The sequence below is a fragment of the Miscanthus floridulus genome, chromosome 3 (genome assembly GCF_019320115.1).
Source record: "Miscanthus floridulus cultivar M001 chromosome 3, ASM1932011v1, whole genome shotgun sequence".
NCBI classification, from domain to species: Eukaryota; Viridiplantae; Streptophyta; class Magnoliopsida; order Poales; family Poaceae; genus Miscanthus; species Miscanthus floridulus.
The window spans coordinates 30,314,190-30,326,394 of record NC_089582.1 but is presented as its reverse complement, the minus strand read 5'-3'; the positions used below and the strand labels follow the sequence as shown (position 1 = coordinate 30,326,394).

Below are 12,205 nucleotides of genomic sequence, written 5' to 3'. Positions count from 1 at the left end.
CTCCAAAAAACCACCAAGTGCTGAAACACTTCATTTTGAAATTTCAACAAACAAAAGATCACATTTTCATTCACATTCACACACAGTTATCAACATTCACATTCATACACAGTTATGAACTGATCTGATCAACATTCAACATTCACATTCACATTCACATTCACACAACTGTTAACTGATCAACTGATCAAGTTACCATTTTCATTCACAGTGATAGACTGACAGTTCACATCACAGATCACAGCACAAAGGCAAAAGGAGACTAGATTATATGAAAATGATGATCAAAAGGAGCTATTTTGTGCAATGCCGCCTCATTAAAAACCTTTCTAGGTAAAACTCACCCTTGTGAGAAACCCTAAAAAGAAAAAAAGAGTGCAGCCAGCTCAAAATATTAGTCTTAATGTGTTATTACAAAAGCCAACAGCTGTGGCAAAGTTCATAGAATGACTGTGGCAAAGTTCACAGAAATAGAATGACAGAATCAGAGTCCACACTCAGTCACTCACTCTTCTTACTGTCATAGACACACAGACTCAGTCACACACACAGCTTCACAGCACAGCATAGCAGACCAGCAGTCCAGCACAGCACCAGCCACCAGCAAAAGACCAAAACTCCAAAAGTACCTGCAAAAATAGAAGAATCCAATCAGTCCAAAAGTATTGAGTTGATTGAGTCATAGTATTTAGTTGAGATAGACAGTCAGTACCTCTCAGGCTCTCCTCTCTCCAGTTCTTCTTCACTTGTTGTATCCAGCACAGCAAAAGAAGTCCAAAAGTACCTGCAAAATTGTACATAATTCATGTTATTGTTTTGCCATTAATGTAAACAGGCTGGTACTTATAGTTATAGATTTGAGTTGAGTACCTGAGAGCGAGAGGAGAGGTTCTTCACTTCTTCTATCCAGCACCAGCAGCACCGCCGCTGCCGCTGCCGCTGGCTTCGCCTTCACCATCAAGGAAGAGGTTCTTGAATGCCTCCTCCAGGTCCACATCCTCAGGTGCATGCTGTTCTCTTCTTACTGCTTGCTCCCAGTCCTTCATGCAGGTGAGCATCTCCACATGCTCCGGCAACAAGCGCCGCCGTCGGTCTTCGAGTATCCTAGCTGTACAGCTGAAACAAGACTCGGAAGAGACACTAGATACAGGAACAGACATGATATCTCGAGCCATAATAGATAGGATTGGATAGGTTAGCTTATGGTCACGCCACCAGAGCAGTATGTCAAAGGATTCCTCATAACATGTGACAGGGTCACTGTCCAAGTAAGCTGAGAGCTCACTGACACCAGAACCAGATGGAGTAGATGAAGATGAGGGGGAACAGCCAGAGCCAGGGGAAGCACTAGGACCTCCAAAGATCCTTCCCCATGCCTGCTTTCTCTTACCACAATGAGCTGAAAGCTGTGAAACCCTTTGAGTCCTAGCTGCCCCACCAAATTTCTGCTCATACTTGTTAAACAATCTGTACAATTCAGCTTTGACATCACCATAGTATAAACTATAACTGGATCTAGTATGTTGAGCAAGCAATTCAAGCACATTAAAGAATCCTTTGATTTTAGCTCTAGGATCAAGAATGAATGCATATGAATAGAGCAGTGGAATTTTCTCCCAATATTTAAGAAATTTAAGCTTCATAGGATAAGCAATCATTCTAAAATTCTAATCTGTTTTAGCTTTATGCAGATGCTCAGCAATGTCAAGGATATGGTGCAAAACAAGTGGAACTGTGGGATATTAAACACCAGACAGAACAATAGTAGAATCATAAAAGAGTTCCAGGAACACCATTATCTGTTCAGCAACATACCAATGCTGTGCAGTCAACAATTCTGAACCATAATTAGAGTTAAGCCACACAGAAAATACTTCTTTGTATGGTAGCAAATGCTTAAGCATTAAATAGGTGGAATTCCATCTAACATCCATATCCAATCCAAACTTTCTAGGCCTTATACCGTGAGTAATACAGTAATTTTTGAATAATGCAATTCTTTGATTAGAGGAATTCAAAAAGTTTATTGCAGTTCTAAAATCTTCAGTAAAAGGTTTCAACCTCTTCAAGCCAGATTTGACAATGAGATTAATGATATGACAAGCACAACGCTGATGCACAAGTAAATACTTGACCTTGTGAGGATCATCATGTGTAGGTGCAGGATAAGAATCCAAGTAACCAAACAAGACAGGTTGCAAGATATCATAAGCCTTAGAATTAGCTGAAGCATTGTCTAAAGTGACAGCAAAGATCTTGTCAATCAACCCAAACTCCTCAACCACAACAGATATCTTCTCAGCAATGTTTTCACCAGAATGTGACGCCTCAATTAGCCTAAAACCTATAACCTTTTTCTGCAACTCCCAATCAACACTAACATAATGAGCAATAACAGAAATATAGTCCTCCTTAGCATTACCAGACCAAATGTCAGATGTCAAAGACACAGATGAGCAAGAAGGAAACAAAGAATTCATAAGCATAGAACGTTGCTCAGCAAACAATTTACCCATATCTCTAGTAGTGGCCTGTTTGGAAACCTTCTCAAATCTAGGGTTATGAGCACGCTTAATGTAATCCTCCCAGGCCTGTGTTTCACCTATGCCTAATGGAAGGTCCAGCCTAGCAATCAACCGGCACAACTCAATACGAGCAATAGCAGGGTCATACACCCAGTTATGCAAACCATCAGCATTCAAAGCAAGCCTAGACTGGACCCTCTTATCGTTATCATGTTTAGCCTTGCAAGATTTCTGGTGCCTTTTCAAATGACCAGTGCCAGCAGCTGATCTAGCAGTATACCTCTTGCCACACATTTTACAGATAGCAGCTACTCGTATGTTATTTTCCTTAATCTTAGTGAAATCCTCCCAAACAGCAGATATGAGCTTACCACCACCACCAGTTGATGAGGTACCATGAGTGTTAGTGGAGGCTACCACCCCACCATCGTCGTCGCTGGCATCGAGATCAATCAGATGGGTGCCATCACTGTCATCGAGATCGATGCCGAACAGCCCGGCTGCATCCTCACGGATGTCGTCGTCGTTCTCCACTTCCAGAACCTCCCAATCCGAGGCCGAGGGAGGGGGGGAGGGGGATGGCCGGCCGGCCCAGGCCCGGCACCTGGCTCCAGCTCTAGCACCACCCCTCGACGGTGGACAGAGGCACTTTGACACTGGTGGGCTTGCCATGGCGCCTCCAGAGGAGGACGACACGGCGTCAGGCACCAACCTACGAAGAAGATGAAGAAGAAGATTACAAATTTAGAACTTACAAGAACAGAGACAAAAGAGTGACAGTGAGTGAAAGAGAGAGACAGATCTAGGGTTAGGGTTTCGACTCACCTACTCCACCGGAGCCCAGTGCCCGAGAAGAGGCCAGGGGCAGGGAGCCAAGAGCCCAAGACCGAACCAGAGGAGAGAGACACCGGTTAGAACGACGGCGAGCGGCAGCAGAACGACTGACATGCACAAGCCACTCACATGGTAGTATGGTACACCGGAGGAGGAGAGGAGGGAAAGGAGGGAGGAGAAGGAGAAGAGGGAAAGGAGGGAGGGAGGCGAGGTGCAGGACCGGCGGCGAGGTCACCGGAGCAGGGCCGGCGAGCACCAGGCGAACGGCGGTGACAGATCGAGGACGAGGCGTCGAGGCACCAGACACGAGGCGAGAGCGGAGAGCGGTCAGCGACTCAGCGGCGAGGCGATTGGAAATTTGGAATGTGAAGCTAGGGTTAGGGTTAGGGGCGGCCCGCAGCGGCGCCTGCCTTTTATATCTAGAGGGGGAGCCGGGGAGGGGGCTTGTTGGGCCAGCCAATGGGCCGTGGGGGCACCGGCCCGCCGCCTCTTTGGACCGGGCCGTGCCCGTGCCGTGCCATGGGCCAGGGTGGCGGCCCAAGCCCGTCCTGGTCGCTCGGGCCGGGCCGGCCCGGGCCCGGTGGCCACCGTGCCGTGCTGTTCTCGGGCCGGGCCAAAACGCCAGGCCATGGGCCGGGCCGTGAGCCCGCGGGCTGCATGGCCATCTATACACGCTACACCATATACACTAGCCATCTGTTGGCCCAGCCCAGAAGCTCATTTTACGAAACGCAGCACTTTTTTTTAGAAACAAAACGCAGCACTTGAAGCCCAGACTGTTTTAGAAAGGCCCAGCCTCGAGCATACACAGTCCTCACCAGTGACCCCCACGGTCTACTCATCAAGAAAAAAAGGGGAATTCCTCGTGTGCCATTAGAAAAGATCGTAATTCACTGTGTGCCTCTGAAAAAGTTCAGCTGTCTTCAGCGCCACTGCTCTAACTTTTTCGTGCCCTCCATGCCACTTCCGTCAGTTTGGGCTCTAACGCCGTCAAACTGTAGGTATGAAAAGACGAAAATACCCTTAAGTCTAAATATGTCATTAATTTTTTTGAGCATCTTAACGACTTCAAATGAAAAAACTCAAAACTAGAAAGTTGTAGATCTTGTTGAGATCTATAATTTTCATATAAAAATTATTTTTATTGAATTTCACAAAAAAATAATATGATTTTTCTAAGATATATTAATCATATCAAATCATATTTTTTTGTGAAATTAAATAAAAATAATTTTTATATGAAAATTATACATCTCGATGAGATCTACAACTTTCTAGTTTTGAGTTTTTTCATTTGAAGTCGTTAAGATGCTCAAAAAAAATTAATGATATATTTACACTTAAGGGCATTTTTGTCTTTTCACACCTGCAGTTTGACGGCATTAGAGCCCAAACTGACGGAAGTGGCATGGAGGGCACAAAAAAGTTGGAGCAGTGACGCTGAAGACCGCTGAACTTTTTCAGGAGCACACAGGGCATTGCGATCTTTTTTAATGGCACACAGGGAATTGTCTCGAAAAAAACAATGACCCCCATAGCCACTCGCTGGCTTGGTCTGCTCCCCTGCGGAGCCCCTGATAAGTTCAAGCGAACAGGACGAATGGCGACTGCTGGAGGTGCTGTTAGGGTTTAGAAATCCCCCAATTCTTCAGTCGATTCCGCAGCTCTGGCTTGACATGGCATCAGATGATCTCTGAATCTACGGTCACCTCTTTGCTTTTCGACCCAGGCGTCCGTTGGCACTTCAACTTGGTCCAAAAGTTTTTGTGGAGGGATACAAAACATCAGTGCGCGTCTACTCATCAGAAACTCAGGCATGGAGTCACAACAAAAATGACTGGGGTTGCAATCGCATAGCACCTTACTCTCCTGGTGTCTATGTTAATGGCATGCTATATCTGCTCTCATATTGGGGAAAGGGAGAATTCTGTATTTGACACTGAAACAAATCACTCTTCCGTATTTGACACTGGAAATTTTGAACTTTCTTATCTAGCATCAACTTAAAAATTCCTTCTGTATATGGCACTTCCGTCCATTTGATACAGTAACGGTGTCAAGTGCTACCTAAAATGACATATATGCCCTTCTATGTACCAGCAACATGTAGTGCTAGAAAGGAAAAGAATAAATGGACATAATGTCAAATAAGAAAAGCACAAATATCACAAATATACATGTGAATGAAACATATCATTTTGATAATTGAAGAGTGGCAATAATAATCAATAAATTTGACGCGAAAGCTTCACAAATCTGACCACATTGTTAGCATACTTAAAAAAAAATGTAAACACCTGTGTTCCCACAAATCTTGGCGGGAACATCTGCGGCTCGTTCCTGAACATCCAAGAAAACCTCACAATATGAGCAGAGCTTATAGGTTACCAAAGTCACTGCGGGTGACATTGACCCACTCCTTCAACATTGTGTCAGCAGAAAAGAGAATTCCATGCCTCCATCTGGATTGATTCAAGAGATCACCTAGCTTTCTGTAGGAAGGTCAACACCAGAGATTAATAGGTAGTACTTTGTAACCAATAGCAGTGTCACCAAATGGTTCGTCAGTTCAGTTACGTGAATTGTAGCTCACCTCCGGGTGTGCTACTGCTTACAATTGTCCGACATATATAATGGAAAGAAATATCAGGCTTCGCCCTCTGGAACAAAGAATCAGACCACCTTATCATAAAAATCACATGACATTGACCCAATCGAGTTTACCAAAGAAATTGAAATTTTCAGAATTGCCTAAGCGCATATTGAAGGAGTAGCTCAAATATGTTAGTGATCAGTTAAACAACCAATCTGCTGAATTTCGCAAGCACCGTAGTAGCAGCAGGAATTCATGTGTCTACATTTTTTTTTTGTTTTTTAAGTATGCTGACAATATGGTCAGATTTGTGAAGCTTGTGCATCAAATTTATTGACTATTATTGTCACTCTTCAATTATCAAAATGCTATGTTTTATTCACAAGTATATTTATGATATTTGTGCTTTCCTTATTTGATATTATGTCCATTTATTCTTTTCTTATCTGGCACTACATGTTGTTGGTACATAGAAGGGCATATATGTCATTTTAGGTGGCACTTGACACCGTTACTGCATCAAATGGACGGAAGTGCCATATACGGAAGGAATTTTTAAGTTGATGCTAGATAAGGAAGTTCAAAATTTTCAGTGCTAAATACGGAAGAGTGATTTGTTTCAGTGCCAAATACAGAATTCTCTCTTGAGAAAGGAGCTCACTTCAGTAGATTTGGAAGGGAACATACAGAAGATCATCCCTGCACCACGTCAGGTAGGCAGGGACATCTGGCCCTTGTTTAGTTCTCCAAAAGTGCACTATGCAAAAAGAAGATTCCCCGTCACATCAAACTTGCGGTACATGCATGGAGTACTAAATGTAGACGAAATCAAAAACTAATTGCACAGTTTGCTTTAACTTTGCGAGACGAATCTTTTGAGCCTAATTAGTCAATGTTTGGACAATAATTCACAAATACAAACGAAATGCTACAGTGAAGAATCATGCACTATGCAAAGTTAGGTGCAAACTTTGCCGAACTAAACGCGCCCCTGGCCAATGTCTGGTTATATTGGACAGTCCCAAGGGTGCTTGTACTACATCTGCAGTGAACAGGAAGTTATTTGTGATGATTTCGGTCGTACAGGACAGGTCTGGGACAGATTATTAATCTGGGGTTCTCCAGGACTATGACAGAAAACAATGGGTCCTGAAGGACAGTGTAAGCTTATCAAAGTTGTTTGGGAAAGAGAATTGCCATATCTACTACAATGTTGTTGGAATCCATCCAGATTACAGTTTGGTTTTTCTTGTTCAGCACTGGGACCAAAAGCTGATATCGTATATCATGGATAGTAAGGAACCGTGTGATCTCTGCACTCTTGGACATGGCTATAAGCACATCACTCCATATGTTCCCTACTTCTCGGAGTTTGGCGCTTGAAAGATAAACAGTGAAATTGTTGCTTGTGGGCTACTTATTAGGATGTTAAACAAAAATGAGATCTTTTCCAAGTATGGAGTCGTTAGCAACTGGGTACATCTAGTAGAATTAGGTGATACATTTTTGGGCTTGGATGTGTCATGTCTGTGGTCCAATTAACACTGTCTCGATGAATTCAGTTGCCCAACCTATGATGTTTTTCATTAAAGTCAAATGTGTCAAGTACCTTTGTGTTTCCAGAATTATAAATCTCTTTATAGAATGTTTTTTTTTCTCCCTTGGCTTGTCTAGTGAGTCATTACTACCGGAGTTTTTTCTTGTTTCCTCAGTCCATTACATGTTTACTTATACTGCAACTTTAATTCTTTCAAGGTGTTGCTAGCAACTTATGGTGATAAAATTAAAGCTCTACCACATTAGCTTGTTTATATAGATGCTGCTTAATTGTTTCCATGATATCAGGGCTGTGGAAAATGATGGTCATGTTTAGCTATAGGCCTACTGATCGAATTTTTTATTTTTAACTCTTTTTTTGGAATTTTTTTTATAAATATATCCTTGAGGTAAGATTTCAAAATCTGGACCCTTAGCTTGACGCTGCTAGCGCCGAGCTTACACTTCTCGGCGTCATCGTTACTGACGCCGAGGTCTTGAGCTCGACGTAGATGTGATGATAACTTGACAGGTAGCTTGGCGCCGTAGATCCTGTCGAGGTCCGCGCCGTGGTTACTAGTGTTTTAACCCCGCCGCCGACCTTCCTGGCCGAGCCTTGTTCCTGTTCTTTCTCCTCCCTCGCCTCGCCGTCGCATCCGTCATCTGTGCACCGCCGCCTCGCAGCCTCCGCCTGCTCTTCCTCTTCCCCGTCTGCGACCTCCACAGCCTGTGCCCTCCGCCGAACGCTGCGCGGCCCGCAGGGCGCGACGGCGCTCCGGCCCACCTCCGGCCAGCTGCGACGACACCACGCCGGAGCGCCCCCCTCCCCTCCCACCTACGCCCTCCCCCGGCCGCGCGGCGCGGCACGCAGGGCGCCGCTGCGCCACGCTGCACCAACGCGGCCGGGGCACGCCGCGGCCCCACAACAGCGCCGGCCCGCCTCCGGCCATCTCCCTCGCTGCGCTTCGTCCTCGCGTACTCCTGCAGCAGCGACGGCCTCGCCCACCGCCCGCAGGCGCAGGGAGGCACCAAGCGTCCTCCGCCGTCGCCCAGGGAGATGCGAGCAGCAGGTAGGCTCTCCTTTTTTCTCTCTCTTTTTATTTCCTCAATTTTCCCATATGATATATTGATATGCACATGAAAATTCATTTGCAGGGCCACTCCCTCTCGCTGATAGTGTCTACCACCTCCTCCTGCATCATGTGACAGGCACGAGGAAAATCATGTTTACTCATTTTGGTTCTGCAAGCTCATTTACATCTCTGAGCATTCAGAAAAACGAATCTTTGTGTATGTCATTCAAACACATAGATGTTAGTTGTCCATTAGCCAATAAATTACTTTCTCCTTTCAGTTAGCTGTCATATCCATTAGTTTTGTTCATTGCTGCAGTGCAATTTCATCTTCTACCGGATAATCTAACGCAATGTTTCTTCACCAAAAAAAACATGTTTTGTTCAGTTGCTGAACTGAATTTGACAATGTATTTTCTCTGCACAGAAAAGATTATGATGATCCTTCTCATACACTGCATAACTTCTTATTTGCGACAAAGTCATGCTGGGCTGCGATCACAAGAGTAACCTGTTGCACCAAGTGTCAGTGAGAGAAAGGCAGCTCCATACTTATCTGGTACTTTCATCTGCCCATTCTACTCCAACCGTGTGCACGGCGAGCCTACTCCTCTCCGAGGTCAGATTTCTTCATCTACCTTCATTGCTTCGAATGTTTGGCATCATCATATATTTGTAAATTACCTCTGCACATATATCCAATTCATTGGGTATTAACCACTGCCCATGTATTTGTTTTTCATAGTGTTTTCCAGGTCAAGATGCCAGGCCGCCAAAGTATTAGGCACACAAATCCTTTAAAGCACTCCATGATATTACGGACTGCCTCAAAAGCAGTTTTAATGGTCCAAGCCACAAGCAGTTTTCATGGTTCAAGCTAAGGTTAGTTACCACTTACCGGTTAATGCAACTGACTTGCCCAGGGATTTACAAAGTTATTATTCCTGTAACAAAAAGTGATGTGTTTTATTACTCTTAACTTCAGTTGTACCCCAACGAAGAGCACATCGATTGTTTTGTGTTACTAAACTAGATGTTACCTCAAAATATTTGATTTTACATGCTGCACATTAATGGTTTTTGTTATTAAATTGTCAGGTCATTATCTACTTACATCAAGGACTTCCCACATTGGTCATGAAGAATTGTTGATTGATTGAGTTGAACTAAAACAGATCTCTTTTTTCCCCCTAATATTCTTTCCATTCTATGATTTCATATCAGTCACTCCCATCGACCTATAATTCTTCTTGCCTTATAGATTTATGTGAACCTTCCCCTGTATGTGCCACCATATTATAATAAAAATGATACAAGTCTACGTCCTATTCTTTGAAAGCAGTCACGAAAATAGAAAAGGACGTGAAGCTGTTTATATAGATTGATCTCATAAAAAAACAAACATTCCATTATTTTAAACATTAATTCTGTCTCTGTGCTGCTTCGGTTTAGCTAACAGGTGTTATGTTTCCATCCTGACAATAGGTTCTGTGAAGGACATAATTGTAGGCCTGCATTACAACCAAATCAAGGTAGCCAATATTCTTTGCTGGACAATGTTACACTTTTGATCAACATTTCATCATGACCTCTTTTAATTTCAAACATTTGCCATTCTTCTTCCATAGGGTGATTAGGAAAAAGGATATTTGAACTTAGAGGATTTGGCTACATAACAAAGCGCACGACCTCCTACGTACTATTGCCGTTTCTGAAAACTAAAACAACGCTGCGTACATAGTCTGCAGGTACAAATTCCTCCCTTCTAAAATTGGTGCATTGTGTCTTTCTTTATTTCTGCATATTTTACTTCTTTTCAGCACTATCTGTTTCATTATTCTGCCTTTCTACTTTCCTACAGCAGTAGCCTGATTTGCTAGTTACCTGTTGATTGTAGAGCAAAATGTTATATAGTGCCCGGTAGCCACTACATACTCCCTTATTGCGGTTGCCACTATCTCATCTTTGGTTCACAAATTCAAGGTTTGAAAGCAACAGATCATTAACAAGAACGGCATTATTATTTGTAATCCATCATTATGCAAAGTTTGCAACTTTTGGGGTGTGCTTTGTCATAATCCCGTTGCCTTATGCTCTTACTGAACACTCATCTCTGCAGTCTTGCTGTAGTTTTTTTTCCACACCTGTCAATTCATAGTTTGATCTTTCTTATGACCACAGTGTGTCAGACTCGATCAGTCAACTCATCAAAGGCTTACAGTGCTCATAGCTCCAACCTCTTGGCATCATCGTCAGGACATCCTTCCACCATGTGTGCTTCACGCTTCTCCAATTTGACAAGGGTAGCGAACTTTTAGCAGCTTAGCGAGTTTACCTATTTTGGTTATGCTATTCATGGCCCCGTTCGCTTGGAGGAATTCTGGAGAAATCTGGAGAAATTTATGAGAGAAAAACACGGTTCCGGATGTAACAGCAGTATGTTTGCTCAAATACCTTTGTACGCAGACTTTATTTGCGGCTTGGTATGCAAGAGGAAATACACACACATTTGTACGTGCTTATATGCTATTAGGCAATAAAAGGACGACTTATTGCTTCTGCATTTCTAGCCCGTGCAACGTGTTAAAATGGAGTGTTTAAATCATAATTGACTGATATATACCACCTTTGCCACTGCATCTAAAACTATTATACATTGTCTACATTATTAGTCTCCTGCCCGCGCGAAGCGCGGGGTTACCCGCTAGTTTCTATATAATTGGTGGCAAATGACATGGCCACTGGTTGCAAGCCGCATGCTACCTAGCTCGCAACCTCCAGAGTCCAGAAGGAAGGTTTAATTAATGATCATAAATATCCCTTGGTGATTTGTTGCTCAAGCTCATTGAAGTTCCAAGCATCATTGACCGAGTATTCACCTGCAAAATAAGCCTTAGAAACCTTCACAAGCAACAAATCTTCACTGGACTAGAACTACAGCTGAACCATGTAGACAGTAGCCAAGAGGCACAGAACAGAAAATTACCTATTGAGTCTCTCCGCAAGGCAGTTAAATGAGCACAGCTGCAGGAAAATGTATAGACTGAATTTGGTCACCGAAATATATTAGCATAAAAGAGATGTCGATGGATAAGAACAGTTACTAAAATGAAAATGAGGGAATAAGGAGCATGGGGTTATTCTACAATTAAATGACAAGAGTAATATCTTAAACTACATCAAGAAAAAAGAGGAGGAACAAGTATTTGGGTTCAGTGCAACAAATACATGAAACTAGCCAACTTCAGTAAAATAGCTAAGTTATTTTTAGTAACTGTTCTAATCCTCTCTATTGTTGTTCCTATTGCACAGCCTTAGTGAAGTGTTGTAAATACTGCTGAATGTTCACGAAGGGAAACTGCAAAGCTAACTGCAATTGCCATCCATTCCATTTCTCGCTGGAACAAAATCCATCATTCCATTTCCGGTGCCTTAAGCTGATTCAGCTCACATGTTCAAGCTGCACTTGTAACTTCTGTTTCGATACAGTATTTTGTATCAAGAAGAAAACGTCACATGGAAGAATTGTATAAGTTACATATTTGGGTTTCTTCATGCAAAATATTTAAAATAAAGAATATTTGCTCTATAATATATAACAATTTAGACTTAAATAAAAAGAATAGGGTAAGAGTGACTAGAGG

The 12,205-nt window shown here is 43.0% G+C and overlaps 1 long non-coding RNA gene across 1 annotated transcript; it reads right to left on the bottom strand.

The window, feature by feature from the left end:
• Positions 1-543: 543 nt before the first annotated feature.
• LOC136545362 (uncharacterized) lies at positions 544-936 on the bottom strand. Its single transcript, XR_010781005.1, has 3 exons — positions 871-936; positions 713-784; positions 544-629 (listed from the first exon to the last, which is right to left on the bottom strand). It is a non-coding gene; the product is annotated as an uncharacterized lncRNA (long non-coding RNA).
• Positions 937-12,205: the final 11,269 nt, after the last annotated feature.